Genomic DNA, 7,670 nt, shown 5'->3' with positions numbered 1-7,670 from the left:
TCCTTCCTAGTCAGAGGTTTCCAAGAATGTTGCCTGGAGCAGTCATGGGATGCAAAAGAGAAAGATTTTTGTTCTGCACTTAGCAACATTACCACACTTCACACTCCGTTTCTGATAAGGGAAAATTTAACTGACTTGCTCTGAACTCTATCTATCAGATAATGCACTCTGACAGGGCTGTGGATAAAGGCTAGAAAATCTACTAATTTATATTTCATTATCTTTGCACTTGGCTTAATCTGTTATCTTTTGCTAAGTGTTACAAAGATAACAAGGAGAGCTGAACTGAAAGGGGAAAGGGGAACCCTGACCCCACCAGGGATGCAGGAAAGCAAACGAGATACTCAGCCTCCTGACTGAAGAAGCCATGTGCCAGGGGATACACTTCACAGTTGGTGCCCAAGATTACAAGAAGGAGGGCAGTCTTGCACAGGTGAGGGGTGGTTGCAGAATTTCTAGCATCTACTACTTCTTATCATGTATCAGAAAACAACCCAACGATACTGGAATTGTGAAATAGCTCATGCTGATACTTGGGTACTTCCTAACCCATATCTCAGGTGGTATACTCAAGAGCTGAAATAAAATTATTATCTCAGGACTTAGCCATTGTTATTGAAAAAGACACTCGTACTTAGGAGGGTACTTTCATTGGAACTGATAAACTAATATGGGTATAAAAGGCTTAGTTCAAGAACAGTTCTGTCCTCCTCCAGGGTAGAGGATGGCCAGTTGTAGTAAACACTCCTGGAGGTGGAGGGGTAAGGGTTCATGTCCCATTCCTAAGTCGGTATGTAGCAGTGGAACCTGGCAGTTCTTTACAATATAGATAAATCCACACTGGAGCTGTCCAAGCTTTGAAAAGAGATTATTAACTAGAGATAATAAATTCAAGGACTCTCTGGAAGTATGTTGAAAGCTATTTGATTCATTGACTAGTATTTTCTTGTAAAAGGCACTAGGTCAGATGTTGGGAATCCAAGTATTTATAAAACTTTCTCCTTGGAGTCTTTGCTTTTTAAAAGAAAGCCATGCTGGTACCTCTCAGGGGTCATCTGATTCCCTTTTTGGTCTGTGTTGACAAGAAGTGTACAAGTAGGAGGGTAGGTACATGAATATAGACTTCAGTTCAAGGTTAGCTTTGTCTGTAATTCATTCTAAGAGGAATTATTACCTCTCTTGGGGGAATATGCAAAGCAGAGAGTTGTGAACTATATACCTTTGTTCTCAGAATGACCAAGCTGTACTTCTCAATCCAGAGCAAATGATTCTTACACTCAGAGCTTTTGCCTCCACATGGATGAAGCGGAGTTAGTGGGAAAGAGAAAGAGTATAGGCTTTAATATATCTTAAGAATGAAAAATGCCAAAAAAGAAAGTGACTATAATCATAGGATTTCAGAGCTAAAAGGAACCAAAGAGATTATATAGAGGAAAAAAACCAAACTAGGAGTGAGAGTCTGGATTCTAATCCTAGATGTACCATCCACTCACTACCTGTGTTTAGGAAAACACTTTCCCCTAAAGTCTCAGGACATCTTCTGTAAAATGAGAATATGTGAATAGTTTACCTCTAAGAGTCCTTCTTACTCTAATTCCTTACAGTGATATCTAGAGAAGTGGAAATCTTCCAGCGTTACATAGGATGCTGATGAAGTAACTAGGACCAGAGTTTCTGATTCTCATTCCAATGTTTTCCATTAAAAAAAAAGTCATGCTGATTCTTTTTTTGTTTGTTTCATTTTGTTTTTTAAGTTTGTTCAGATCCTTTGAAAAGTACCTTAAAGATTCAACATTGAGTTACAATACATAAATATTAGTTGTTATTGTAGAGAAGCTTCTGCTAAAGTTGTTAATAATCTTTCATGCTATGAAGCAGATACTAAAATAAATAACTTATACAGATTTCAAAGTATGGCACTGAGGTGCTCATTGAAAACGCAAGAATAACTGTATGTTATCTTTAAAATATGTCTTTCTTTAATGATACACCCCAAGTATCTGTACAAAGGTAATGTCAGCTCCCAAGTTTTCTATTCACTCAGAATGTGGTGTCCTGATTCTAGGCCTTGCGGGGATCAACTTTCAAAATTCTGCCAAACTACTTCTGACATAAGCTGGCTGAGGCACACTCAGTTGTTCTGTCAATTTCTCTAGGGAACTCCTACAGTCACCCCCAGGGAGGCGGTGATAAGGACTTCATTATTTTGAATTGTTTTCACCTCCCACACACAACCAGTTCTGATTCCAGTTTCTTTGTGTGTGTGCGTGTCCTTAAATGCCAGAGAAGGCAATGGTAGCCCACTCCAGTACTCTTGCCTGGAAAATCCCATGGATGGAGGAGCCTGGTAGGCTGTAGTCCATGGGGTCGCTAAGAGTCGGACACAACTGAGCAACTTCCCTTTCACTCTTCACTTTCAGGCACTGGAGAAGGAAATGGCAACCCACTCCAGTGTTCTTGCCTGGAGAATCCCAGAGACGGGGGAGCCTGGTGGGCTTCTGTCTATGGGGTTGCACAGAGTCGGACACGACTGAAGCGACTTAGCAGCAGCAGCAGCAGTCCTTAAATGCAAACTGGGAAGTGGCGTCCTGCTCTTTTACATGGCCCTTCCTATTAAATTTGCTGTGCTCAACTCTCTTCTTCTGGGGAGCTCTCCCATTGACACTAGTAAATAAAGTAGACCCTGCAATTCCTCATTTAACTTACAGCCTAACATTCAATTTTGAGGTACTGATGAAAGCTATAAGTTATTATTTGTGAATACTTCTCCATTCCTGGTGGTTTTTTTAAAAAAAATTGGCCACACCCCTCTGCACTTGGGACCTTAGTTTCCTGATCAGGGGTTTAACCCACGCCCCCTACCTCAAAAGTCCATGTTTTAACCATGAGACCGCCAGGGAAGTCCCCTCAGTGTAATTCTTTTCTGTTGATAGTGGAACTCCAAGCCTCTCTCCAGTTCATTATTTATTCAATATTTCATCCTTGGAGGAATGAAGAGAATTATTTGACTAGCCATATTGGGAGTAATATCTGGACAAGTGTGACTTAGTCCCACTTTTCTTTTCTCTCCTGTCCACTGTTCCTCTAGTATTCCTGTCCCCTGTAAAGGGAGGGGAAATGTGAGATCTGCCTGGGCTCAGTCTTGCCTCTGCCTTGGGGTTAATTCTACCTGATTCTGAAATTCAGTCATGAGGCTCATTGGGCTCTCACACTAAAGTTCACCCTCCATTCTGGTTTTTATCTGTATTGATGGTAATATTATCTTTCATACTGTTCAGAACTTGGTAGGAAAGAGGGGAGCTAGTTGTGGAAACTCCCTTAGAGATACCACCTCTGACACACAGAAGGATTAAAATACTGAAGTATCTCGGTTGAGTGAACAGACCTTTAGTGATCATCTACTAAGTGCCTGGCATTATCTTAGACATTGGGGAAATAAACAGGAATTAGATGAAGTTCTTTTCTTAAAAGAGCTCAAGGTTCAGTGGAGTAGATTTGTAAGGAAGATGCTGGAAGGAAGGGGACATAATAAGACACAAATGTTTATTCTTTATCCCTACCAAACAAGTTTAAACTACCTAGGAGTGTGGATGGAAGCAGAGAAAGGAAATAAAGGCAAAAGATAAGAAACATGTTTATAAGTGGATTCCACTGATACTTCATTTAGCCAACCATTTTACCTTTTTTTGTAGTCATCTTTAAAAATTTTTTTCAAAAAATACAATGGTTGGGACTTTCCTAGCAGTCCAGTGGTTAAGAGTCCCAGCTTCCACTACAGGGGGAATGGATTTGATTGCTGATTGGGGAACTAGAACCCCATATGCCTAACAGTGCAGCCAAAAAAATAAAATACAACTCTTCATAAAAATATGACCTATTCTGTAGATCAAAATCTTCAGTCTAAATATATATTAATTGCAAATAGACATATGAAAATTAAAAAATTAAAATGAAATTTTTAATTATATGTGACACATTGAATGTCTTGGTGGCTAATACATGTTCTTCCTGAACAAATTAGCCTCATTTTCTCAATTTACAAAGTAGATGTCACAGCAGCCACCTTGTGGGGTTTTTGTAATAGAGTGAATGAATTAAAGGTCTTGGTGGGAAGTAAATGGATAATTAATAAATGTTAAATATTATTATTTATACTGTGGCAGACATCCAGTTTGAATTTTATTTGAGTAATTCCTTGAATCTGAAAGTTATAAATACCTCTTTCTGTTGCCCAGGGACATAATGCACCTCTTCACCTCTTAGATGTTGTTGATATTATGTAATCACAGTGGAACATGATTGAAATTTAGACAGACTTAGATTATGTTGGGGTTGAGGTCAGGGGACTAAGTAAAATAAATTAGGGAAAAGGCAGAAGAAAAGAGAATGTTAATTTATAGATAATCAACAATCAACCATTCCTTGACTTTCTAAGAGCAGGCTATTCAGAGCAGTGCTTATTGTTGAACTGATGGTTTGTCTATTGACTTGAAACAAATTATCTTTGCTTTTGAAATTTTTAGCAAAAATTATTGACCTTCTTTATTTCTATTTGATAAATCCCACAAAATACTAGGAGTTACAGAAACAAATGTTAGCATCTTGGTGTCATTCCTATTAAACAAAATTTTCTCTGTTTGGTGGAATCTGAATGAAGTTCCATTCCCTAACACAGTTTACTATCTGAAAAAAAATAAGTGGAAATTATTAAACCCTATTTAGAAGATTTTAATCATTAGTCATGATTCACTGTAAAAGCATATGCTATGTAGAAATAATACTGGGTTCCACTGTTCCTAGTTCCTCATGTTGGGCTAAAGGAGGTGGTGAAGATTGGAGAGGTAGGTGAATGAAAGGGAGAGAGAATGAATGAATAATATTTTTGAACTGAAGAAGCTGCCACAATGCTAGTTTACTCTGTGCCTTCTCCTTTCTCTGTTCCCACAAATTAAGTTTTACGTAAAACTTAATTTTACTTTGAATCTCTTCACATTCACTCTTTTTTTCTAGGTTAGCCCACACAAAGCAGACATTGCATTTTCTTTCTGGTTAGTCTGACTTCTTACAGACAAAAGTTCTTGTCCAAATCATACCCCATACACCATGCTCCATTTTGGAGATCAGTGAGTGTTGCGATCTTCAGCCATATGGGTGATTCTGAGAATCAGCTAGGAAGTGTGCTTTATTCAGGGTCAGTGAATTGCATAAGATATGTTGCACTTTGAGTTGCCATCTGTCTCCTTGCATCCCATTTCGGAATTTTTAGAGAAGATTTGGTTCAACACATATTGTGCCATAATCGTGGTCAGCCCTATTATGTGAATCCCAAAGTATATTCCTCAAGGAGCTACACTAACTCCCCTACAAGCTCATAATTCAAGGAATGTAACACCACTCTATAGAAAGAAAAATGATCGAAACACTAGAAATGCCACATACATTTAATTCTAGATTTCTATTTTCTAGTGTACAAACAAACACACACAGAGTGGTGAGATGTGCCCTGCCACACTTCAGATCTACTGTTACTCATTTGTGTGCAAGCCATCTAATCACATTGTAAACATGCATATGCACAGGTATGTACCCCCTTCCTCCCCTAGAGTTGCTTCTCCATCCTTCTCTTCCCAGGAGGGAAGAGTCACATTTGCTTCACCATACACTGGTTCTAAGTGTTTCTACTACAGTTCGGCAGACGTGTTTTACAGACAGCCTATTTCTATATTGTAAAAACAAATAGTCCCCACATATCATTGGTTCAATGGACAGAAATGTACTTCTTTTACGCATGCTCATTATAAGTCACTGAGGTGCTCTACTCCACAGTTGCATTCAGGAGACACACTGATGATCAACATTCAATAATTTATTCAAAAACTATTTGTTGGAGAGCGTATATACCTGACATTGTTTTAAGAGCTGCTCATATACTGAGGACAGAGTGACAGAGTTCATGCTGGGATAGATCTAAAATTCTAGTGAAGATAGAGAAGAAACAAAACAGAAAATAAATTATACAGTATGGCAGATATTGATAAACCAGGCAGGCAGGCATGGTGGGGGTGGGTGGGTGGTATGAGAGAAGGCCTCCCTGAGAAGGTGATATTTCAGCCCAATATGATTGATGTGAAGAAGTGGGTCATGGGGACAAATAAGGGAGACTTCTTGTACAGAAGGAAATGGGAGAGATGTCCAGGAGAACTGGAAGTTTCACAGGGCAAGTAGTGTCCTTGGTGGGATTTATTTCAAGTAGAGAAGGGTTGTTCAATCTCAGGCTTATTTACATTTCGAGTCAACTAATTGTATGTTGTGGGAGACTGTACTTTTCACTCTGAGAGGTTTAGCAGCATCCTTGGCTTCTACCCACCAGATACTAGCAGCATCTTTTCAGCTGTGAGAATAAAAATGTCCCCAAGTATTGCCAAACACTCCCTGGGGCAGGATGGTAAGGGAACAAAGTTGTTTCTTAATGAAAATTCTTGAGTTAGAATGAAAAAGTAAAAGGTATGCAGATCTGTATCAGTCTATTATCTGTCTATATGTTTATCTATTTATCTGTCATCCATCCATCCATCAGTTATCTGTATATCTATCTACCTACCTATCTTTCCATTTATCTCTATACCTACCGACCTACCTCACTTTTAAAAGGAAAAGTGCTCCCTGCCGAAGCTTCCATGTTCCATTTTTTCATCCGCAGCCATGAAGTGGCTTTCCCTCATCCCTAATTACTGGAAATTAGGGGCTTGAGACCTCTGTCATCTCAATCATCTCTAGATTAACTTTCCAGTTAGGCTGGTAAGATCTTTCCAAGGAAAGATTTTAAGAAATGTTTCCTACACAAGTAATTTACACAGGAGTGATTTACTCCTTTTTGGGCCTCTCTCCCAGTAACCTTTCTGGGTATGTCTCTCAGTCACTAAAGTAGCCTGTAGGTCATAACACAGTCCTTTAGGCCAGACATCTGTTCTATATTAGACATGTTAACTGGCAGAGACGATCCATATTTCCTGCATTTCCAACCTCATGACTGCCTCTCTGGACTCCTTATATTTTTATTGCCCAAAGCAATATTGTATAAAGTTTTCAACTGGCTGGCCTTCACTCGTCATTCATCGTTTTAGGAAGATCATGATATGATTGGCTCCTATCGATTTGCCTTTAGATCATGATGTTCCAAGGAGACAGGCTGATTAGGTGTCCAGTGATTCATTGATTGTCAAATCTCAGAGTTGGTTCTCAGCTTTGGATGTTGTCTGATTTATCTTCCCAGAGTATCAATCCACTGTCCTTCCTGGGAGATTAGCCTCTTTGATTGGGTTTGAATATGGCTTTATGTTTGATTGGTTTTCATCTTCTTTTCTAAAACCATTTCCCTTCATTTGTAAAAGGAAGATCTTATCAGAAAGACCAAATGCATTGGTCATGCCCTGAAGCTTCATCCTCGTGTGTGTTCATAGCCTCTTCATTTGTTTCATGGAGATTTACAGATTTATATGTCCATCAAATGCACTTTCAAGTAACAAAGACAGAGAGGTTAAGTTCTTGCTATTACTCAAAAAAAATGTTTTAAAAAATTTCCCTGCCTCCTTAAACAAATAAGCATTTGATTTGTATTTCACTCAGATTATGTCTATAGTGGTCAAACTTTGAATCTGTTTCTATGGACC

The sequence above is a fragment of the Bos indicus x Bos taurus genome, chromosome 23, assembly GCF_003369695.1.
Source record: "Bos indicus x Bos taurus breed Angus x Brahman F1 hybrid chromosome 23, Bos_hybrid_MaternalHap_v2.0, whole genome shotgun sequence".
Lineage (NCBI taxonomy): Eukaryota > Metazoa > Chordata > Mammalia > Artiodactyla > Bovidae > Bos > Bos indicus x Bos taurus.
The sequence above is the reverse complement of the archived record's forward strand: the minus strand, read 5'-3'. Positions refer to the sequence as shown.